The sequence below is a fragment of the Pipra filicauda genome, unplaced genomic scaffold (assembly GCF_003945595.2).
Source record: "Pipra filicauda isolate LSUMZ 115617 unplaced genomic scaffold, ASM394559v2 scaffold256_size1097316_pilon, whole genome shotgun sequence".
In the NCBI taxonomy this organism is placed as follows: Eukaryota; Metazoa; Chordata; class Aves; order Passeriformes; family Pipridae; genus Pipra; species Pipra filicauda.
This window is the reverse complement of record NW_024104372.1, coordinates 877,549-903,280: the sequence shown is the minus strand read 5'-3', so window position 1 is coordinate 903,280 and position 25,732 is coordinate 877,549. Positions and strand designations below refer to the sequence as shown.

Sequence of the window (25,732 nt, the reverse complement as noted above, 5' to 3'; positions counted from 1 at the left end):
GGGAAGAGCACAGGGAAGTAGCAGCTTTCTGAATTTCTCCATGTAAATGACTCTCTAGCTTATTTTCTAGATCTCCTTTGAACTCCTAGTTCAAGATCAGAACAAGATCAGTACTGTTCAGTTTCAAGAGAGAAAAAAAAATGTACAAATGTAGCCAGATGCTATTTACCTTTTTGTCTTTCCATGAAATGGACAACTCAAAACTGAACATATGTTTCTGCATATTTGTTGTAATACAGCAATGTGTACAGTTATGTTTGGAGAGATCTGTGAAGCGCAGTGCGGCAGAGGGCCCCCCCCCCCAAGCTCCTGAGGTAAATGGATTTTTTTAATGGGGCTTCCTCATATTGACAAGCAATTTTTCATTAACTTGGCCAACTCTCAATGCAGTGGCTAGCTGTTCTTTGGTATCTAAGGAAGGAGGGCTAATAAGTCTGTGAAACTCGTCTAAGATTTTTTTTTCCTGGGGAGTTTTAGACTCTGTACATATATATATATATGTACGCATATCTGAGTTGCAAACTTAACGAATTATGACTCCTGAACTTAACATTGCTAGTAAAGTTTGGCATCTCTTAACCATTAGCAAAGCACCTCTTGCACTTAACAAATACCTGGAAATACAATTTCCTTTTAACACACGACTTCCAATGCCTGGGCTAGAAATGTCAAGCAGGTTGTATAAAGATCAGTTTCAGTGAATGGCTCAATCAAGTCATCTTGAAAACTCATCTGTAATTTCCTACTCGTATCCCTCTTCTGTTATCTTGCCTTAGTGTTCAAGTTCCTCCTTTGCCTTCAGTATCATAACCCCAAGTGTATTCTATGCAACTTTCCACACCACCATTTCTTTACAGCTGCTAATTAAAGATCCCTCTGAATAAAGCCCTCCGCTTGAACAGTTGGAGTGCCCCTCTGAAAGGCCCCTTTTGTGGGAGACCATCTTGTGGATCACAACAAAGACAAGGCACTTCGGAAAAGAAATTCTTTTACTTTGTAGTCACTTCTCTGTCTCAAATTAATTAGCACTGCTCTGTTTTCAAGTGTAATAACACTCTGGAGAGGTGAATGGAACCTTTCAGGGAGTAAACTACAGCACACCCTCCCACCAGCCTTGAGCAACAAAGCAGACTATAAAGAGTGGTCATAAGAGGTGATAGCTGATTAGGAGTGAGGTGGAACTCAGGTGACTGAGACTGTAATTCACACACACCACACACACCCCAACCTCCTAAAGTATTAGGAGTATTACACCCGATTAAAAAAGAGGCCCAGAGTGATCCTCACTTTGGCAATTTGTAAATAAAGTACAATTAAAGTTATTTTGCCTGAAAAAAATCCCACATTCTAATCCATGTGTTTTCTTGACTTGATAATCACTTCCTGATGACTGTTTCTTGTCCTGCCTGTGCTTTAAATTTACCCTGTATCCCTGGACACCTTAGCATGTGAACATATGCATCACTAGTGAAGAGGCTACATTCATCTAAGTCCATATGCTCGTGTCCATATTAGAGCTGCTGAATTTTCTCCATGAATTAAATGCTCTTGAAAACTGTGTACAGTCAGAACCTATACTGAAAGACTGCCAAAATCCTTGGCCTACATCCATAGGGTTGTACGGGTCAATACTTTATGCTTGTGGGATGAACGTGATAGAGACAAGTTGCCCTGAAGATACCCCAGCTTCTCTGACGAGCATTCACCCATGAAGCAACTCTTTTGGAACCCTCCTGAGAACAATTCTTTCTGTTGCCATCATTCTTCATGTCTTGCTCACAGAAGCTAAGTATAGCACAGTGGGTATAGCACAGTGAGTACTGCAGCTTTCATTCATACCAAAGGCAATCATCTCTGTATTCTCTTTGAGTAAATCTCCAGAGATGCATAAATTCACCATAATTTGCATTTGCTCATGAACAGCATCCCTGTAGGGTTATTGAAATTGCATGTTGTATTATTTGAATCATTTTAGCTTAGCTGAAGGCCACAAAACCTGAAAGGTGGTTTGTTATTGGTTCTTGGCCTTCCTGCCTTGTGTCAAATTTTGCTGTTAAATATATGAATGTAAAACAACCATTGGCTACAAGTGAATTATACTTCTCATACTCAGATCTAACAAAGAAGAGGAATTGACCTATGCATTTTGTTATCATGTCCTCCATGTATATGTAACCTTTTGGACAGGAAAATTCATGCATGTGGATTATAAACTCCTCTGAGGCTTTGTTTTTATTTTCAGTGTGAGTACCTGTGCTGCAGTGATTTGATTTGAGCATATGACTGCAGGATATTATTTCATATCATTCAAGTCAATGGGGATCCTGGAGAAAATTCAATTGCAGCAGGACCAGTCTTTGAAGAATGTCACTCTCCGTGTAAGGTGACAGAAAACAGGTATGTTTTTATGGTCAAAAGTAACCAGTGCAGCTGATCAGTCTGCATAGTGAATGCTCACTCTGTCCCCACTGATGGCAAACAACCTCACTGGCAGAAACCAACCTGGATCTTTTTTTCCCTCAGAAAATTAACAGGAAAACAATAAGCCTGCTGTCAGACAATCTATAAAGAATGAGGATAGTGAAGCGTATCATATTAATTATTCAACATAAACTGTTCACCCTGCTCTTCCAGCAGGCACTGTCTTCTCCTACTCCTACTCTTTTTGGTTTAACCTGCATCTGCCTAAAGTTCTGACTGGACAATGTTGCAACTGACCACAGTGAAACATTTTCCAGCCGCCTCTGTTGCATTCATGACTTAGTATTGAGCATACTCAGTTCTGCATTTTTGTCTAGTGCCTATGAAGGCAAGATGCTGAGAAATGTGGAAAATAGAGGAGCACAACTGCGGGGAGTGGAGAGTGATGTGGAGCAGGTTCAGCTGTGGCTGGCAAAGAGTCATGGAGCCTGATCAAGCAGTGTGTTCAACCCACACATGTGTCCCAAGAACTTCAGGGGAATAGCCTTTGTGATTTTTTTTTCACATAATTAAGATTGTATTGGGTTCTTAAACCTCTGTATAATCCAATAAAGAAAAAAATTAAAAGTTCGTTAAATCCCCTGCATTAAAAGAAATCCTGCAACCTAGCTGTTTATCTCAAAAAGCTCTTTGTAGTGCCTGATGCTCATGTTTTGTAAGTGTTCCCTGAAGACCATTATTCATCAGCACAGAGTTCAGCGCAGTCAAATGAGAGACTCACAGTTTGGAACTGTATTTCTGAAAAATCTTGCGTGTCCATTTCTTCCCTTGGCCAATTAATATAACTGACCCAGACATCTCTCTGTTCCTGCCTGTTCTTGCCTCCTTACCCTTATCGTGCATGACATGAAACAGTATATGAGCTGACAACAAATCTAGATGTTTATGTCTTCAGTAGCATTATTTAAATGAGCTACTCTGACCAAGAGACTTCTGTTTGTCTTCCAGGGACAGATATTTCCATGCTCTTATTGCCCTTCATGCTGCAATTTCATGGTTCTGCTTCTAAAAATAATTTGCTTTAATTTCTCTCTGTGAAGCCAGTCTAAGGCCTCAGTCTTAAGTTTACGTGTTGCAAGAGAAACTCTGCCTTGATTTTGATTGTTACTTGCACCAGGAGAGAGATACCAGTGTGCACCACAACTGTGAAAGTGACAGATCACTGTGTGTTTAACAAAGACCCATCTGCAAGTTGCTAGTTGCACCAGATCTGTTTAAAATTATTAGAAATAGGTTTGTTTGTTTGTTTTGTTGGGTTTTTTATCTCAGAGATTATAAATCTTTGAATAAAACCAAAGTGGGTGTATTGATTTCTCAAGTATTACCACACTTTCACAAACGGATTTCTCCAACTATTTCCCTGTTTCCAAGCAACCTTGCTGAGGAGAAAGACAAATTGAACATTGTGCTAACAGATTGACATAAGACTTTGACAGCTATTTTTAATGAATGTGAATCTAAATTACTGCACCAACCAGCTTCATTCAAAATCTGTGGTCTCGGCTAATATAATACTTCTAGTTTATTTCTTTTCACTTTTGCCCAAGACACACAATTCACAGAAATCAATCCAGATCTATAATTATTGGCAGGGTGATATGAGCAGCCATGGTACTTATGCCTCTGACAGCTCCTTTCACAAATTGAGGATAATCTGAACTGAAAAGACAAATTGATTATGCAAGTGAAGATAGACAAATGAAGGCAAGAGTAGATTCAGTCTGCAGAGAACAGAAACATTGAAATTTAGTTCCTTTTCTCTTTTGTAGACACTTGTGAGCTCAGTATCTACACAAGTGTGATCAGTCATAGATAGAGATAGGGGAACAGCAGTAAGTGTCGAGATCAAACAAATGTCCTGCTTCTCTCAACACAGGAGAACAAGCCTCAGTAGATGGTTCACTACACCCACATAATTTTGTTCCCTGGGGAGCCCACTTACTCTTTCCTGCTTCTTGAACCAAACTGTTTCCTTCTGCCTGCTGGCATCTTCCCTACAGTTTTCTGCTGTACACATAAAACTTGCCAAATAATCCTATAAGGCCTTTATAATGAGAAAGCCCTTCTGTCTGTTGTTGCCTTAGATGGTGGTCCTGTTGTTTCAGCTCTGACCTTGTCACTGGGTAAAGTCCAGTAATTGTTCTTTGTGCTGAAGTGGAAATATGAATGCTTAATATATGTTGTAACTACATCTGTGATTATGAGCTGACATAGGTCCTTGTTAACACTGGCCAGAAGGATGCTTTCACTTGAGACCCAACGGGCAATTGTTTGTTGTTATCTGAGTGCGACCCCAGTCAGCCAGCACCAGTTCTTGACCTGTCCAAGGGGCCAGGCAGGGTGAAGCAGGGATTAGGAGCCCTAATTGAGGCTAGGTTTCTCCCTGTTTTGTGATAACTAGAGCATTGTCTCAAACAAAACTATTAGTATAGTATACTATCCTATATTAAAAATATAATAATGAAACATAATATAATATTTCATTCTGATGAACATTTGCTTCAGAATGTCAGTAGAATACTATGTATTGTACCTCAGAATGGGTCTGTGGTGCAAGCAGCTCAGAACAGATGATCACCACCAAAACCAGTAAGTCTTATTCTCTTCCTTCTGTACGGGCTATCTAGCAAGACAAGATCAGCAGTACTTTTCATGCTATTTAAGAGTACTGTCCCTATAATGACCAGAACATGAATTCAGGAATGAGCACTCTTGCTTAGGTGGTAAGGCAGTATGAGCATCTGATGTCCATGAGTTATCTGGACATGTGATACAGAAGGGGCTGTAATTAATCCTAGCAGAATATTAGATGTCCTTTATAAAAAGGCCACGCTTTCATGTGAACATGGAAATATGAGGTAACATATTAATGCCTTATATTAAATAAAAATCAGTGATGATTATGTTCTTTCCCAGCTTAAAATAGAAACTGTGGATCTGTTAATTCCTTTTAATACAGGGGGAGAGGTTTTATGTTTTTCTGTAAAACTATAGAAGCTTTTCAAAACATTTTAAGTGCACAATAGGCCTGTTTGAGTAGTATCATTTTCATTTTCAAAACAAAAAAATAACTTGTGAGGAATGGAATTGCAAAAATAAGCTTTGTTACTGAATGTTAGTGCTCCCATGGACAAGACAACATACAAAGTCTGTAACATGCAAAGCACAGCCTTAAGACATTAACATCGAAATTGGAAAGGCAATTTCCAGCCTGTGGAAATTCCTTTTCTCACATTTGGTATTAACTCATATAGGGAGGTAAGTAGAACCTAAGGCCTCCCATGTCTAAGTTTTGATTTTAGAATATGCAGCCTCACTTTAGATAGCTATGTGGTCACAATTAAATATGTAATGGTCTTAGCCATCTAAGGCATGGGTCATTCATAGCTTCCTTTTAATGCCAGTGGAAAAAACTCATCTCTCTTAAATATGAGTCAAAGTGCATGATAAGTTCAGCAGCCCCGTGGTACTCAGGATAGGTGTGACCCAGCCAGGTTGAGTGCTGGATGGCCTCTTAAGCACTCCTTAAGCAACACTTAGTTTAGACAAACTTCTTCATTTTGGAAAAGTACAGATGGCACATTGAAATAATGTTTTGTTTGCTGTAAATATGCTTCATGTGGGCCTGTTTCAAATAATCAATTTCATGTAGGTAGGAAAATCATTTTGGTCTTGGACTATGCAGTCTCTGCACTTTATTCCTTCTCAGAAATAAAGAGGCTGGTGGGTGGCAGAGCAGCACATCACAGGCCAGGAATCAAATAGCACTGGTGAAGAATGGTGAGCTCAGGTTGCGGCAGAAAGTCTCACATGAAACATGATTCTTAATGCATCTGTGTGTTTGGGATTGAGAAAAAATGGTACTTTGCACCAAGCATCCAGGTTGTTTCGTCATTATTCTGAACTTATGATTTTCAAAGTATTCTTCTCTCTGTGTCTTACCTGGTTAATGTGACAAAGACACAAGCATAATAGTAGGTTTCCTGACAACCTAAGGCAGAAAAATACTCTGAGATACCATTTAGGCTTCTGAGGAGTTGTTGTATTCAGCATAGTGTGAAGACCTCTCTCCAGACAGTGTAGCAGTCTTGTTTTTTTGTGCTGAGCAGAGTAGATTAAAGGTTTTCACAGATATTTTCTGTCACCGGAGCATTAGATACAGATATTAAGTACTGATTCCCCTGAAGTAAATTCAATCTTTTTGTTAAACACTGAAAATACTAGTTTTTAGACACTCGTCTGTGTATCTGCAGGAGGAATGTTTTTAGTGGAAATCCATGTTTTTCCTTGGTAAAACAAACAAACAAACAAACAAAACAAACCTGTTCTAACTTCAAACCTTAAAATATAAGGGCTTCTTTCTTATCTTTACCACAGGCAGCTGACTTTCTTCACCTCCCAGGTTCCATGGAAAATATTACCTTGAGTCATGGTTTGTCTTTTTCTTTCCTTTTCTTCCTTAAAGACTCTTTTAAGTTATTCTTCCTAGTATTCTTTATCCTGAAAAAAATGTGGTACCTGACAGGCTGCTTTAGTTGCAGAGAGGAATAAGTTCAATGGAAAGACTGAACTGGATGCATGTAACAGTCTAAAATGCTTTTTAAGTGCATTTAAGTGGAAAAAAAGCACCTTTTATTTCCACAAATAAGGTAGTTAACTGAGTCTGTTCTGTTTTGAAGGAAAATCAGTATTTAAGGAAGGAACAAAACTGCATTTCTGTGGGGTGGAGCGCTGACACTGCCCTGCATTCTTCTGTGCAAAAAAGAGCATTGAGAACAGTATCTTTATGCTATCCCTGGAGTCAATTGCAGTAGACAGGGTGCAGCCCTCAAAGTGAAGCTGTCTGGATGCAAGTGGAAAATGCTACAGAAATTCCATTTGTCAACATAAATCTTCAGTGAATACATGTCCTAGTAAACCAATTTCAGTAATATTATGTGACTTTTACCTAAGGTTTGTTTCTCAAGGTTGTTTCAGAAGGGGTTAAACAAGGGTACTGGTTTTTAACTTCCAGTGCCAGAATATGTACATTTCAAGTAATCCATACATTGAGAAATCCACTTACAGTGATCAGTGGGAGCAAAATACACAGAATCATGGAATGCTTGACAGCTGGCCTGCAGCACTTGCTGGCAGCAATTTCCTCAACCTTCATAATCTGAATAGAGTGAGCACGGGCACGGTGACGGGCTCTCATATCATGGTAGCATTGAGTGACAGCACCAGCCATGGTCAAATCTCTGTATTCCCTGTACACGGAAAGCAGCTGTATCTGTGCTATGTATTGGGTCAAACTGTAGTAGAAATTTCTAATTTCTCTGAAGTTCTAAGGAATCATCATGAAATATGGAAACAGATTTTCTTGGTTTGAGATAAACAAAAAATATATATTAGAAAGGAGCCAACAAAATAATAAGAAAGAAGATTATTAAAACCCTAGACATATTAAGAAAAAAATGTGTATGTAGTACATCACATATTGTATCATATCATATTTATTATATTAATTACCTGAAGGAAGACTCCAGATTATATGACCTCATCAGCTGCCCACAGTTCAAGATGCAATCACTCAACTCTGAGAGTAGAATTGCTGTGGGAGATCCTGAAAAAAGTAATACATATTAATTATAAAAAAAGGGGACAGTTTAAAAGCATACTTTGATATTCTTGCCTGGGCGGAAGTCCCATTGTCGCTCTGACTAATAAATCAAATGTACTAAGGCTGACTCATATCCAGGAGAAGGATGCAGTTTTAGAGATACACAGCAAAGTTTGTATTTCAAAACCAAGAATTCCCAAGTTTGTGTAGCTACAGCTACCTAATCCAGTAACCTGAATCTTACTTATCAGAATTCCCATGCTTTTCACTTTAAAAAAGTTGCAATTAATGAAGCAAGACTTTGACATTTGATGTTTCACTTCATTAAGGATTCCTCAAAGTCCTATGAGGAAGGAGGCACAACTTATTTGTTAAAAAGCTACCTGGTCTGATCTGCAGTTCACCTAAAGTATTTTATGCCACCTGCTTTCACACTCTTAACAGCACAATTAACATACCTTACAATGAAGCATACAAAGAAATAAAGACTACAACATGAAGCCAGAGAAAACAACCAGTCTGTCTCAAAATATGTGTTTATTGAGGAGTGCAAGCTTATTGAAAAGATTGACATAGTAGAAATGTGCCCCTCTAGTATTCTTGTGGTTTAAAAATTGCTTGCATATCGTCAGCCACTATTGCCAATGGCAAAGATATGTTGCCATGGCATTTCAGTTGTCCTTTTTCATTGTCTTATTGCTTTTTGGCCACTTAAAGAGCCTTCAATAAAACATTAAACAAAAAGCTTTGGACCATAACACACTACACTCTGTAAATGTTGCACAAATATTCTTTGATTAAACCATACATCATATTTCAGAGGCAAGTAATTACTTGTATCATTTGCTATTCCAAATGTATGGAATCTGAGTAGAACATATTAACTAGTAGTTGAGGCCTTTGGTCTCGAGTTCACAGTATATCCAATTGTTGTATATCCAGTTTATCAAGGCTGGAGATGCTCATACAAAAATTCTACACATTATATATCATAAACTTAAGAATTTTTACATGTAATGCACCAAATGACTGTGGAAAGCTGCCTATGATTTGCTCTAATTCTAGGTTATGAAAGCCCTCAGAGTTCCTATAGCATTCTGTGTGTATTTCATTATCTTTCCGAGCTAACAAGAATTTTAACCTGTATTTTGCAAATTGAAAAAAAGAGCTCTGTTTCTAAAAGGGGAAAGATATCAGCTATAAACAGTCTAAAATGCTCATACCCTTCAATTGTAACCATTATAATTGGTTCATACGGTTCTTCTTTTAACCTTCCCTGTACTCTTTCATGTGAAGTGTAGAGGATAAACAAAAGTGCCTTTATATTATGTTTCAGGAAATTTACAGTAAGTTTCCCCAAGGCTGTAGGCTAGCCAGTCTGGAATATTAAAAACAAACTACTATGTAATACAGAGAACAGATTACATAGCTTTTGTCAGTCTGCGACTGAAGTCTGCTGCAGAGTTCCTGCTGAAGGACTGGCAGAAAGTTATTACTTGGAGCTGGGCAGCAGAACAACTCTGAGAGAGCAGTCTACCATTTTGGTAACTGTTTCAAACCTGAGTTGGGTTTTATTTTGTCAAGCCAAGCCTTGTTTACATTTGTAGTAGTACATAAAATTGGCCAGGAACCATTCTCTGGCCTTGAGGACAGCAGGCATGGCTTGGCTTAAATCCATGTAACTAATCTCTTTTATCCTCCCAGGTTGTTTATGTTCACCTGTGCATCCCCTTTAGAGCAGTTAATGTCCTATGGTTATTCCAAGGCATGCCAAAATATTGCTTTGGAGAGGACTAGCTGGTGGCAGACAAGTCAGGCCAATATGCAGACACACCTGCCCCAGCCTTATTCTCTGTACTTAATTTGGGGCAATTTTTCACTCAGGTCCCACTCTGTAAGTGAATATAGTATATAGAGTGGATGCAGTATAGATAGTTCTTTTTTTTTTCTACTTGTTTAATTTTTTTTAAAGTGTAAGCAAAAAGACTATGCTGAAAAAGAAGCAACACCTACTAATCTTTCAATTTCTAATCTTTATAGTCAGAATTAATGTCACAAAACTGGCAAAAAGAGCTTTTCAAAATACTTCCCTAGGGTAGGAACTATTTGACCTTAAAGAACAAGAGTGGATGACTTTCCCTCTTAAAATAACTCAAGGTAATCTTGCACAATTTTGATGTATTAAACCAGAATTTTATGAAAACATACACAAGATTTCAGGTGGGGGTAGGGGGTCCTGTGTACTAAATTTCAGCCCTCTGACAATGGATATATTTCCCTCACCTTTGTAGATCCTTAGAAATAGTCCTAAATCTTCAAGACTAAAATACTCGATAGGATAGGATAGGATAGGATAGGATAGGATAGGATAGGATAGGATAGGATAGGATAGGATAGGATAGGATAGGATAGGATAGAATCATTTCAGTTGGAGTGAACCTAAAATGATCATCTAGTCCCACTGCTTGACCAATTCAGGGCTAACCAAAAGTTAAGCAAATTATGAAGGGCATTGTCCAAATGCCTCCTAAACACTGACAGATTTGGGATATCAACCACCTCCCAGGGAAGCCTATTCCTGTGTTTGACCAGCCTTTTGGTAAAGAAATGTTTCCTCATGTCCAGTCTGAACCTCCATTGGTGCAGCTTTGAACTATTCCCATCCTGGGTTGCTGCACTTCAGGAAGAAGAGACCGGTATCTCCCTCTCCACATCTCTCCTCAGGAAGCTGTACAGAGCAATGAGGTCACCCCCCAGCCCCTTCTCTCCAAACTAGACAACCCCAGGGTCCTCAGCTGCTCCTCACAGGACATGCCTTCCAGGCCTTCCACCAGTGTTGTTGCCCTCCTGTGGACCATTCAAGGACCTTCACGTCCTTCTCAAACTGTGGGGCCCAGCGCTGCACACAGGACTCAGGGTGAGGCCACACCACGGCTGAGTACAGCGGGATGATCCGCTTTTGGCAGCTGCTGATGCTGTGTCTGATGCACCCCAGGATGGGGTTTGCCCTCCTGGCTGCCCGGGCACACTGCTGACTCACACTGAGCTGCTGCCCACCAGCACCCCCAGATCCCTCTGTAGGGTGTAGTGGCTGCTCTCCAGACACTCCTCTCCCAGTTTATACTTGTGTCCAGCAGTACTCCATCCCAGGGGCAGAATCCAGCATTTGTTCTTGTTAAATTTCATGCCATTGATAAGTGCTCAGTGCTCCAATCTATGCAGATCTTTGCACTTGTCCCTCAAGCACCTCTCAGTCAACAACACCTCTCAGTTTGGTATTGTCACCGTACTTGCTAATGGTCCATTCAAGTCCTGTATCCAGACCATGGATAAGATTTCCCTTCAGATAAGATTCCTGTACATACTCTTCCTCTGTAAAATAAATACCCTGATTAAAAGTAGGAGGTGATTAAGCTACTGATGAAAGAAGGGCTTGAAAGTATAAATAGCTGCTTTTGTTACGTCACTCTGACCAACACACTACAAACTTCTGGCAATGTAAGTTTCAATAACATACCATAGCACCTGGTATATTCCATCATATTTAAAAGAGTCATTCTCCACAGTGAAGCAGACATATAAAAATTTGTTTCATTAAAGAAGTGTAAGACATTTTTCAATGCTTTTGGGGTCCACTCCACAGTCCCATTGCAAAGATTATGCTAAATCATCCTCATAAAATCCTGAGAAAGAGAACCCAAGATAAAAGTTAGTGTTGATACAGAAGGTAACAGCAGCCCTGTATCAGTGATTAAAGAAACTATGCATGCAGTTAAAACAAAGCATTCCCTAATTTTGGTCTATTTCAGATCTGTTTTCCATCTTTGCTAGGACTAGTCTAAGAGAAGCTCATGATTGCTTGAAATATTACTCTTTGACTACTTTCTCCCCAGCTTTCTTTTTTTAACATAGGTTCTTCTGATATCTGGATCCTCTCTCATGAGATATGCCACATGCCTGGAAAGGAAAAGTTACTTTCTAGTGGGGCCTGGTGAGCATAGCTCTTGGTAGGCTTGCCACAACTGCAAGGTAATGTGTTGCAGTTTTCTGTTACCCTGGCTGGCCGGGCTGTCCTGTTGATATCTGCTGCATTTGACAGCATCCACAGAAGAGGAAAGAGGATGTGGCCCTGCAAGTACCAGGATGACTCTGGGCAAGGCTGCAAATATTTCTGTCTGCAGCTTTCAAGAAATTAAATAGTATTCATGGGGGTTACAGGGAACCTGTCAATCAAAAAAAGGCCAGGTCCTGGAAGTGAAGAAACAATGTATGATGGGTCCAACTTCAGCAGTACAGAAAATGGAACGGGAAATACAGAAAATGGAGAAAGAGGAACATACATTGTATTGGAGTCACAGTTTAGAGCAAGGCAGGAGACCTTAAGGGTGGGGAGTCTGAGAGCAAAGTCTTAGTTTGGGAAGATGCACCATATGTAGCTAGGGCTTATAGATAGTGTTTACTTTTTTCCACAAATATATGTGCAAGTTACATGGCTTAACAGCAAGGTTTGCTTGTCAGCAAGGAAGTAGCTCTTCAAACGATTTTTCTTTCATGAGGTCTTGTCTAACTTTTTTCCCATTGTTGTGACCCAAATCAGGAGGAGAGATGATGAGCACTCCAGCATGAAGTCCTGTAAAATCACAGCTATTTCATGATAAAGTCATCTCTGAAATGCAGAAATAGAACAGAGACAGGACAAGTAGAAAGTAAGACTGTGTCCTTCTGTCTAGATATGACTTCACGCTCAAGCTACTGCCAAAAAAGCAGTTTGTACCATGTAGAGCAGAAGCACTTGTGATGAAGGCAAATTATTTGTGTGGCTTTCATCTCCCTATAATGTCAGACCTTTCTTGAACTTACATTACCTTACTCTTCTGAATTGCTTTCTGTCCAGCAGGGTTTTTCCATAGTAGATCTGCCATGATAACATTTTGTATTGATGTGTACAAAGAATTTAATTCAAGTGATAATATCTCTTGAAGGCAAAGCTGGTTTTTTTCCATTTGCCAGTATGAGACTGGTAGATCTTTAAAGGAGAAATCCGTAACCCAGTGAACATCTTAGTCCTTGCATCTGTCTAGTAAACAATGAATTACGATATGAGAGGTAGGATGTTGTTGCAATTATATGTAGAAGAAAACCTCTTGTAGAATACTACAAAGGAATATCCAGGTAAAAAAGGAGCCTGTAACTCCAAAAATAATTTTTTTTAGTCAAACAGGACAAAATGCCTAGCCAAGAGGTGTGCCTGAGCCAAGTGGTCATTCTAAACTTGGAAAAGCTAAAAATGGGCCAGAATACAAAGTGTTGATAAAATGCAGCCACAGTTAATGGTGCCATGGTTTCTGCTCTCATGACAGATGCTTACAAGGCTTTCTTACCTCCAGGCATGCTATGTCAGGATGATCGGAGAACAGCTACAACTTTTAGGATGTTGCCAGACAGAAGCCTCTGCTACCTTGGTTTCTGCTCTGTGTCACCCATCTTGTGAAATGACACATTTCCATAAGTTCTGCTACTGCTGCTATCATTAAGCCAGAAGAACTACCATCCTTGAAAGTGCCACATGATGGTCAACAATGTGGTTCACCTTCTGTCATTGTTTTGTGTACATCTTCTGTGTTTTACAAAGCTAAATGGTTCCCACGGCAGTTTGCAGTAACCCTAGCCAGGATATGTTGCCTAGAATTGAAGAAATAGTTCTCTGGACAATTTTGAATATAGAAAGGCAAAAAGCAGTTCTTTAATTGAGGCGCTGTAGGTGCACAAAATATATTGCACACACTGACAGCATAGGCCTGTGCAATTTTATAATACTATATAATGACAATATCTGGAGGTTACCTCATTGGTTACACCCATCCCCAAAACCATCCCTCCTATCAGACCATCCTCGCCATGCCTCCCAAATTTGAGTCAGTGGTCTCAAAACAACCATCACTTCCTCTCAACCCTCGTCTTCCTCATCATCTATGTCTTCCTTGGAATGGCTTCAAGGGCTCTGAGTAGTTTTGACTGGTCACATGAAGTGGTGTGACCCTGTTATGTCTTATTCTGAGTACATTTCTGCAGATAAGGTGTTTTTCACCTTGCTAAAACCTCTTTCCATTTAAATTCTTGACAAGAAACATTAAACAGCATTTTAGGAATCTAATACAAAGGCACTTAGCAAACTAAAAGTACTAGCAAGTTATACTACAGTTTTATATAATATAAATTTTAAGACATCATGTACAACAGCAAAGACATGATTAAAAAACAAGAGCAGATCTCACCTAGTCTTCCAGGATGAAAAGACACAGGCTTTAATTACTCAGGTAAAGCTTAATCCCTGCTTTTTGAGCTGGATGAGTGGGGACAGAGCCTGGTGAGGATTCCCTCTGCTAGCAAAGACCCATGCAAGGACATCCACCCAGCCAGGAACTTTTAATGGGCTCGAGAAGCACATTGCAAAAGCTTGTTCATGTGCCAGTGAACAGCATGGCACAGGAGAAGCTGGACAACCATCATGGTTTATAGACAACCTGTTCAGATCTCTGCACTGCCCTTCCCACGGCTCAGGAAGGTGGAAGCAGGTTGTGGCTTCCCTGTGGTACTCCCCACTCCCTGATACACGCACAAACTTTCTTTTTACTAGGCTGTGTTCTGGGTTTTCCTCTTTGTAATTTTCACTTTCTGGCTTTCCAGAAAAAAGGTTGGAAGATCTGAGATGTTGCAAAGTTATTTAATCCTTTTGAGTTTTTAAGAAAAGGATATTTTTACCTGCTATTTCTCTCATCGGAGTTTTTTTCTGGAGTCAGCAGTCTCTGTCAACATTAATAAAGGGAATACACTTCTTCTCCCACACATTACTAAAGTATGACATCAAAGTACAACCTTGCTACAAGCAGATGAAAGCTGCTAGCAACACACATTAATCAGTCAGGCCAGTTTTTAGAGGCAGTGTTCTCAAACTTTGATTCATGTGAGACTGCTTCCTGGTTACTATGCAGAATGCGTATCGTATAACAGAATAATTTTTAGCACAGCTCCAATTATTTAATGGTATGCTTCAATGGAAGTGTTCATTAGCAAGCCACATGTAAATGCTTCTTTGGATTCAAGTGAAGGACTGAGAAGGTTATGAGAAGAATTCACCTGTGTAGGCAGATGGAGTTTACCTAATTAAATCATGGGATCTTAGAGTGCTAGGTTTGGAGGAGACCTCAAGGTCCAGCTTTTGGCAAATGCATGGTGTAGACAAGATAGTCCAGTACCTTGTCCAGCTAAATCTTAAAAGTGTTCAATGCTGAGTAATCCAACATTTCCCTGGGGAGATTATATCAATGGCTGACTGCTCTCATTGTGAAAAATTTTCCTCTTGTGTCTAATTGGAACTTCCCCAGGACTGACTTGTACCCATTACCCCTTGTCTTTTCCATGTCACTCCTTGTAAAAATGGGAGTCTTCATTTTCTTTATAGCCAATCCTTGAAATATTGGAACAATCCCTAATGCTGTTGCATCTCCAGAAATAGATGGAACTGCACTATCTCTTTCATGGCTATTTCTAAAGCATGTCAGGAGACAAAGGATCTTCTCTTATGGTATTGACATGTGAGATTGTGCAGTTTCATTGCAAGGCAACTTTTTTTTTAATCACACCATGCTTACTTACAATTTTCCAGGTTGGTTGTTTTGGGGTTTTTTTCTCAGCATCCTGGATGTAAGATAAATTTACCCAGTATCTGTGACAAAACAGATACTCCATTATGAAATGAAATACAGAAAGGAAGTGTTTCTCTACACTCTTACTGCCACCAATACTCTTCCCAATATGGCACCTTCTCTCTTAAAGACAAGGAATGTTAGTAAAGGAACACATTACTTGATATCCTCTGATAACTCTGAAGACTGCAGGTTGGTGTTTGAGGAAGCAGGACATGGGACAGTGATAAATACAGCAAGAATTCTTGGAGGAGAAGGATGGCAATGTTAGGAGTGCTGGTCCGGTCCTATGCAATAACATGCTATGTTTGCCAGCATACATTGTTGTACCAGTGGTATCTTATGCAGACACAAGCTGCTGACATACTTCTCATACGGAGAGCAAACTTGCCTCTTGAAATTCTGTGAGAGTAAGAAAAGTGTCTCTGTCTGCTTTAAATGTGTATCTGAAAACAAGCTGATCATCTCTTTGATGACAGTACATGATATTGTTTCCAGGAGGAAGAAACTAAAATATCTTGCCTATTTTAAAACTGAAGGTGTGTGATAAGAAGGAATTACAAAAAACTCTGAATAAGCCCCACTCCACTATCACTTTTTGGAAAAAACATCTGTAAGGAAATTTACCATCATTCTAATTGCAGGAAACTGTTTTTCCTGAGAGATCAAAAAATAAGCATGTTTTATGGGGAAAAGATGCTACCAGCTTCACTTTTCTTGAAAAGTTATCTTACCTCAACAGAAGAAGAAAGTATATTGTCTCTCAAATATTTCACTATTTGTTGTCAAACTGTGCTGAAAAATCTCACTGGACAATACTTGAACCTATGTAAAATGCCCCTACTAACGAATTTGAAAAACTGTAACTTGTGCTTTCCTGTATATATGTGCCACTCATTTTCTCAAAAAAACAGAAATAAATAAGTATACCTAAATACTAGCTCACATACAGTACTATTCTGTTTCTTGTGACAATTAGTGTGCCAGAATTTAAGCATTTACTAAATTTGATGGGGTATTGACTATCAGTGTAGAGTGCACAACATAGAAAACAGAAAAAAAGGATTAAACAATAAGTCAGAAGAGAATATAAATTGTCTAAATGTAAATTAACTCAGCCTCAATGTCTTTTAAGTTTTTGAAACAAGTTTGACACAATTAAGTGAATATTCATTCTCCAAAGCAAGGATTTGTGAAGGGAGTTGAAAGAATGCGTGTCCACGAACACTAACGGAATTGCAGGCATCTTCTCTGATAGAAACTGATAATCCTGCCATCTTCAACAGTAGAGTTACATGCAGAGGTAGAGTTGCACAGCTGGCACCTTATAATAACAGCCTAAATGAATGGCGAGGGATCAAATAATCTCAATCTTCAGGAGAGGGGCCTGAAAGTGAAGAAGAGTGTCTGGTGTCTTTCATGCTTGCAACAAGAAGCCTTACGGTTGATGGTTGCGCAGACTCTTTGTCTCAAAAGAGGATGAGTGGAGGGTTGATTCTCCACATTATTTTCTTCCCTCCAGCAAAGAGGAAATGTCCACAAGACAGACAGGGACCAAAGGAGCAAAGGACTCATTCTGTCCAGGTAGCAAGAACTCTTTATTGTGAGCAAACAGAAGGAGGCAGAGTGAGTAGAAAATACAATAGGTTTAGATAGAAATAACTCTTCCTTGGTTGACAGAGTAGTTAAAAACATGGGATTAGGAGTATTACAGTCTCCTAATCTTTTGCATTTTTCTCATTTTTTAATGCGCAGAGGTTAGAGCACTGTTTTTTTAAAAGCAAATCCTCCATCTCCAGTGAGCTCTGATTCAGGCTTACTCTCAGAATCTTACTAATAAAAGGATTTTCTGAATTCAAACAGTATAAAATAAATCTGTACTTATGTAAGAGTTTTCGACTTTTACATTAGGCTTATTAATTAAATGCTCTATTTACCAAATGCAACAATTATAGGGCAATAATTCACCACTTAGTAGGGATTGACCTGCCTTTGTCCTTATGTTTCCTTTCTATTCATTTATTCTGACTTCCACTCAGGAAAAAGTGTTAAAACTACCTTATTTCATGTACTTATTTTCTTCAAATTAAATCTTTATATAATGAAATGCATAGAAATACAGTATTTGAAAATCTAGCTACTCAAAAATAACACTCAGTATCTTTTGGAAGAGCCCAGGTAAGCACATAATAACAACTGATAATAATGATCTAGATGATTGCTTTAATCTACTAAATAGTCATTCTATTCTGACAGTAGGCAGAATATTGTATCAATTGATTTTCAGTATCCAAGTATGTCTGAAATCACCTGAATTGAATCCTGTTTCATTTTGAACTAATTCTGTCATTTTTGTAGAGCCTTGCTTTAGATTTTGGAAATAAATATTCAGTATGACATAGATTAAATAGTCACACAATAGTTGCCACTTCGTAATAGTCCAATGACTGTTTTCCCTTTGTATCAACAGTACTGCAGGAAGTGTTTTGGACTTATATTTGTTCTTCATGTATTTGTTCTACTTTAAAAACAGTCAAACAGCATTAGCATGTACTTTTTCTTAATACTGCACAGCAAGACAGAGAAGAAAATAACAGCTCTGAATCTCTAAGATAAATCGTCACTCAAGAAGGTCAGGGACTTGTCATGGACAGTTTGTCTATATATTTTGCTATCCAGGTATCTTTTTTTTGTGACTGTTAAATCTACAGTGGGATCCACAACTACCTTCCACAGCAGAAATCATTTACTAAGAGAGCTGAAACTTTCTGAGACTTGATCATATAGTCAGCCTTAAAACTACTGTCAGATTTCAACTTGTGAAAGATGATTTTCTCTCTTGTCACTGGCAAGACCTATGAGGAAGGGGAACATTAGCTACACTGCTGTGCTTTACTTTCTGGGCACTTTTGGAATAGCAAATACCTCCCTACCGTGACTGGACATGCAGGGGAGCAGCCTTGCTCTTTGAGGCAGATACTGCTATCCCTTCCCTCCGGAGAGACTCAGAAGTGCCTTTTTGCAAGCATCAAGGAAAACACACAGGCCAGACTTTTCACAGGTGTCTTCACTAACCTAGCAGTGCAGCTCTGATGGTCAGGGTTAACCATAGATGATCAAATACAGAACAATTTGCAAAATGTAAGTCTTAACCCACCTTAATTTGTGTCCTGAGCTACTAAACAAGAACACATGCAGAGTTCTTTTGGAAGCAGGGAACAGTTTTTCATAAAAGGCGTACCTCTTTTTGTCAGAAGATCTTAGCAAACAGTAAGGAAGCAGTTTATTTTTGCCTGCCTACATAAAAGATCTTCATTTGATGCTATGCTTTACATTCTTTCAGACCTGTACAAGGACAGTGGGTTCTGGGTTTTTTTTTTCTTATCAAAGAAAGCATGAATTCAACATCAGTCTTTAAGCCATGGCAATTTTTGAAACATACTGTAAATTGCAACAACAAAAAAGATACGCCTGTTCCTCCTACAAACTTGAGTTCAAATCCCTTCCTAGGCTACAAGTAAACACAAACATGTGACTCTGATCCTGGTTTTCCTCTTTTGCATACATCGCAGGGGCTGTTGCAAACCAGTATGACTTGCAATTTCTCTATTAAAGCAGCCAAATGATAGAAAAGAAGGGCAGTTTATAAAGGGCAAGATGCAGCTGTAGTAAAATGCCTGGGAATGGGAAAGTAAGTGGGCAAGGAAAGTGGTGCTACAGTGGGAGTGATGTAGGAAGTAGGTGGATGTTTTTTGCCTTCCATAGGAAACATTTAGTCCTTTTCATCAATTAATGATCAATTTTACATAGCTTGTATTTTTTAATCCTTCAGTCAACATCCAAACCTGAACAATCTGTGCTGGCAGCAAATGCTGCAAGCTGTTTTGAATTACAGAAATTATAGAGAATTTCCTTTCAATTTCTGCCTGGTAGCATTTAACTACTGCAAACATGAAGTCATGTGACCTTCCTGCATATAGACACTCAAACAAACTTGTTAGCAATTTGCCTGAGAGCACTGGTGTTTTACCTTGCTTCCTGATATCCTGGGCAAGGATTAAGACTTGTCTGACCATCCAGAAGGTACATATTCATCAAAGTGGATGTGCACTGCTTTATAAGTGACTGTAGCATATTAATAAAAATAAAGGGAAAAAGCTGCTAGATTCTGTATTCTATAATTTGGTTGACTTTTGGTTTCACGTTCTGGAAAGAACTAAACTTGGGACCTATTAGGCCCAATAGCACCTGAAATACATAGGAATGGGAATCTGGAACCCAGAAGAGCAGAATAGTTCTAAAGACGAATAAACGGTATTTGCTAAGGAGTAAATGGTACTTTACGGGAAGTGTAGAGGGAAGAAAAATGAGCAATTTTTAGCCATTTGCCCACCACCAAAACTTTCTCAGAATCTTATATTCACTGGTGGAGAGCAGGCTGACCTCACTGAAACGGCTCTTCTCCTTACTTCTTACCCATCAAGGTGAATTAAATGCTGCTAGAAATATGTTTCATTCCTTTATAATGTTAAGTTTCCTTGTAAGTAATCCCCACAAGTGTGGTATACAATGGTGAACAACAGAGATCTTTAGGTTCAGGAAGTAAAATATCTTAGTAACACAAAATGAGCAAGTCTGAAGACCAAGTTGCACCTTTTCCATTGCTGCCACTTTTCTCTCTTTTGTATAAAAATGCAAAGCAACTTCAGGATTGCATCTTGCGTCAACAGCTAATGGTGAAGACAGAATATAATAAATTTTTTCTTTAACAAGCTGTTATCCCGGACCAAGTAAACAAATCTGATAGTGTAACACTAAGATTGACTCAGAAGCAAGATATGAAAGCAGGATGACACGGTTTCTGGAGAAGCAATCACCCTACTCATATTGCACATTGCACAATCTGATCAAGACATATTTGGGGTATAGTTTCTTGGAAGTCAAACCAACTCATGATAGTCCCATGGGCTGGGTGGAGTCATATGCCCCAAACCAGTGCTGGCAAACCTTTGTTAGCCTGGAGGCCAGTGCCATGCACAAATATGTTAACTGGGGATCTCTCCTTCTGCTGCTATTAGGTCTTCCAACTGTATTGCCATCTTAGGATATTTAACCTGGAAAAATATATGAATAACTCACTCATGGAACACAGCAGCATCTAGCAATACTCAAATGTATCTCTGGAAATGTTCAAGCCAGGGTTGGATGCGGCTTTGAGCAACCTGGTGTAGTGGGAGGTGTCTCTGCCCATGGCAGGGGTTGAAAATAAGTGATCTTTAAGGTCCCTTTCAACCCAAACCATTCTTGAATCTATGATACAGAGAGACATAGAGGTCCTGGAGAGAGTAAAGTGGAGGAATACAAAGATGGTTAGGGAACTGGAGCATCTCTCTTCTGAGGGAGCTGGGCCTGTTCAGCCTCAAGAAGAGACAACAGAGACAGTACCTCCTGAATATCTATAAGTGTCTGAAGGGAGGGTGCCAAGAGGATGGAGCCAGGCTCTTCTCAGTGGTGCTAAGCAATAGGATAACAGGCAACAAGCAGAAACTGATGCACAGGAAATTCCACTTGGACATGAGGAAGAACTTCACTGTGCGGTTGACTGCACACTGGAACAGACTCCTCAGAAAGGCTATGGAGATTCCCTCACTGGAGATATTCCAGAAGTGCTTGGATGCAATCCTGTGCCATGTGCTCTAGGATAACCCTGCTTGAGCAGGGAGGTTGGACCAGATGACTCACTATGATCCCTTCCAACCTGATCCATTCTGTAAGTCTATGATATGTAGAGTGTTGAACAAACCTCTAAATGAAGTTGATAGATCCCACTGTCACTACAGCCTGAGCAACTGATTGTTTTCTGGTTCTCAGTCTTGTTTTTCGTTGCACACATTTAAATAGGTTTTATGCTTCCCTGTAGCAGAGGTGTAGGCACTCCTTAATCACTGATAATTTTCCCAGCAGGAAGCAAAGCTTTTTTGGCATACACAGTTATCTATGTTTACACAGTCATTCAACTTAATTATTGACCATGACAGCATTTCTTTCAAGGTATTACCTTTCTTAGATGGATTCCCCTTCTCCAGCAGGATGATGTTATGCTGTGTATTAAGAGGTGTTCAACTAATCTGGAACATAGAACTTTTTGAGTTTGGATAGTGAGAGGATAATGAATGGCCCATTGCTTCTTATGGCTTCAGAGTCCTTTTCACCTCCTTATAAGAAAATGTGTGTCTTGAACATCTCTATGCCAGAGTATTCCATTGCCCCTTCCCACCTCGCTGCTTCCTGTATCACATAATTTTCTTCTTAGGTTCTTTCTAACACAGAAGGGTACGGTGCCATCCCCTGTGATTCTGTTAAGTTCAGATCTCTCATAAGACAACAGAGTGTAGGAAGTTTGCTGTAAATAGAAAGGCACTGAGTTCACTGCTAGTGAATAATTGCAGTTGTAAGGTATTTGTCCCAAAACATCAACTAAGATTAGCTTTCACAGGAGGGAAGAACAGCATGATTCACCACTAGAAGGCAAAGGTACTAATCAAAGGCAACTTTAGCAGCCCTGAAATGCAGCTTCCTCAGTGAAAAATGTTCTCTCATGCTGGGGCAGAAGTATAGAGCCTAACATAACCTACCTCATTTGGAAGTTAACTGCATCTCCCAGTCTGAACTGCACAGAAAATAGAAGAAAATATGATGTAGAAAGTGTAGTCTAACTGAAGGGAGAAGAAAGCAGGAGTTGCATGTTGGACTAAATGATTTAAACTGTATAACCACATGGTTGTGATTCCCCCTCACTTCTAAGTTTCCCAAATTAAATGATGAAAATATTCAAGCCTAACTACAAGGAGAGGTGCTGGCTTCCTGCAGCCCTACGAACAGGCATCAGGGGTCTTTTATCAGCATACTTTCTCTAATAGGCTAACAGGCCTTATGGACTTCCAGGTCTGGAAACAGGCAACAAATAGCCTCATCCTGGACAAGAAAGACCTTTCCAGATCCATCCTTTCTGCTCCTTCACCCTGCCTAATGAGTGAAAGGAAAACATCTGTTTTGGTGAGGCAACAGTTGTCAACTCTTTTCATAAGTGTTGAAACAAAATTAATTATTTCTGTTACTACAGCCATTATCTACACTCTACAGCAGCCAGTTACAACAGTCAAGAAGGCCAAATGTCTGAGTAGGAAAGAACTTGAAATGGACATTACTGTCCTCCTTTCCTCACAGAAGGTCCACTGGGTCCTTTTAAGACCTGTGTAGGAGACTTTGCTGAGAAGCATCATGGCTAAAGGAGTCAAGAGGTAAACTGTGGCAACTATGGGTACAACTTCTGTTATCTTGTTCTTCTATCCAGAAACTACATAAAAAGGCCTCCTCTCTTTTATGGTCTGCAACTGACACCATGTTGTAGAAACACCAGAAGTAATCTCTTATGTCAAGAACATGGTATTAATCATTTATCTTTTCTATTCTTCTATTGGAGGGACCAAATTCATTCTTGTATGAATGGTCACGTGAAAATCTGATGCTCCATGTTTTGATTAATCTGCAAATGCTGAACTGAGGTTGCTCTTTGTAGCCTTTACAACTACATCTGAGGCAAGAGATTCTCCAGAAGCTCTTTTGCCGTCAAAACATATATAACATATATTACACATATATAACATATATTACACATATATAACATATATAACCGCAATGGAAATCTGACTCATTTGATAGATTTGGTTTAGTTACCAACTTCCTGAATGCTATCTACTTTATTCATGAGGCATCAATTTTTTCCCATGGTCTCATCATCATTATAAACACCTGTTTTTCTCATTCCCATTTATCTGTCAGTGGCATTGCTCCTGTGTTTCCCTTTAGATTCATAAAGAGCCAGGTGCTACAGTGTGCCCTCATTCTGTGATCAAGGACACCAGCTTCCTATGAAGCAAATAGGTTTTCACAAGCTGTAAACAGATTACACCTTCAGAGTGACTGATAAATGTCAGGAAGAAGAAAGGTCAGGTGTCTGGTACTGCAAGGTTGCTCTAATGAGCTCTGTTAACAGAGAAAATCAGAGATCAGGAATTCATCATTGTCTTCTAGAAATAGTGTCTGAAAAGCAGAATTAAAATAGGAAAGGGCTCAACATGCTTTGTATTAGGATTTTCACAGAAAATCCAGACAGGTGCTGTCAGTGTACTGTCTGATTTCTAGGATTACTGAAAAGGGGAAGAGGATCACAGGCCACAGTTCCAAGTTCCTTGTTCCCAGATCTGATAGACCAAGAGCAGTTCATAACTCATGGTCTAAGGCTAGAGGAAGGAAGCACAGGGCTGTACTAGGCTGCAGCTCTGGCCCTGGTCCGTGTGATCAGGTAGTGCACTGTGTCCTAGCTGCCCGAGACAGAGCTCAGATGCTGGAAAGTGGTCAAGGCAGAAAGAGCCTCTAGCAACCAAAAATAGGAAGGTATAGGATAGGAAACCAAGCTAGATGAAGAAATACGCAGGAAATAAACTGGGTGAAAGGGAGATAAAAACAATATACTATAGAAATAAAAGAACAAATTTCAAAATAAAAGAGAGTTACACAGCATTGACTCTAGATAGCGCACCTGTAATTCCAGAGTGAAGAAATCTCAGTGGAGTCATCAAGGGCACACACTGGTCCGTGGAAGATTTCCGTTACCCCTCTCATTTCCTCAGGATGCCCCTACCTTGTTGAGAACCAATAAATGTAGTTCAGACTGTAAGGAACTATGACTTACATGCCACAACTCTCTAAAATATTTCATAAACGCAATTGATGCGGCAGACATAAAAGACACACTCATGTAGATAAAATTGCATGAGAAAAGTGTTTTTTTTACCAGTTTCACACTGGGGTGAAGGGGAAAGAACTGCTTAAAAAATCTGGAGCTATGACCACACCAGAATGCTCAGCAGTAAACTATGTTAGCGTTTCCCTGGAAGCAAAACACTTGGTTCAGGCATGATCGCAGCATCTGACCTCTCTGTTAACGATGAAAATGAAAGTGTGAAGTGTGGATGTGGCTTGCACACTGTAGAACGCTAGGCCTAATGTTTAACTACCCATAGCCCAGCTGACCTGAAATCCTGGAACTGAGGTTAATGTATGCATGTGTGGAGCCACCATGTATCTCTGCACAAGAATGCATAGGGTAATCTTTCTTGTAGCACTGACAAGAACATTTACATTTTTTTCCAGGTTCTGTAGTTATGATCTGAAATGTCAGAATCAGTAACTTCAATTTAAAAAGGCTCTACCCTCTTGTGAAAATTTATGAGGTATTTAATGTAATACTCCCTCTGTTTTATTTTACAAAAGTCAGTATGTTTTTGTTGCCCTACACAGAATTCAAAGATTTTAAGGTATGTTCTTCCTTTTCAGGGCAATACTATCTAAACACAGTGGCTTTAAGAACTGGTGTCCTGGTTCTGGCCCAGATCAGAAGGAGGCGGTGTGACCAAGCCACATTACTCTTTCCAGTAAATTGTTGTTTCCAGTAAATTTCTGTTTCCAGTAAATTATTCTTATTTCAATCCATGATTTTCACCCTTTTGTGCCTTCAAGTCTCAACTTCATCCCTAGATCAGGAAGGGGGAAGGGGACTGGGCGGGGGGCGGGGGGGGAGCGAGCGAGTGTCTTCTGGCTTGGGACAGTCTTCTTGGGGGCACTGAATTAGGGAGTACTATCCCTAAACCACAACAGCTGGTTATTTTACACATTGAACAAATGAATGAACTAATACCAATGACTGCAGAGAAAATGAAATAAATAGAAATTTATGGCTAGCCAGTCTTGTCCTGCTTGGTCTCCTCTCCATGAAATAGTTGACATGGTGGTAGATTATCATTTCATAGGGAAACTGTTGATGAAAGCCTTTTCTCTTGCACAGAAGTTAAAGGGCCAAATGGAAACAGTAGCTTGAGCA

The 25,732-nt window shown here is 39.5% G+C and overlaps 1 long non-coding RNA gene across 2 annotated transcripts; it reads left to right on the top strand.

Moving 5' to 3' along the window:
- Positions 1-58: 58 nt before the first annotated feature.
- Positions 59-25,298, top strand: LOC113999340. 2 transcript variants are annotated; one of them, XR_005563823.1, is made up of 3 exons: positions 59-314; positions 2,243-2,397; positions 25,189-25,298. It is a non-coding gene; the product is annotated as an uncharacterized LOC113999340 (long non-coding RNA). The 2 variants fall into 2 exon arrangements; XR_005563822.1 differs by lacking the exon at positions 25,189-25,298 and adding an exon at positions 2,799-3,339.
- The last annotated feature ends 434 nt before the right edge of the window (positions 25,299-25,732 follow it).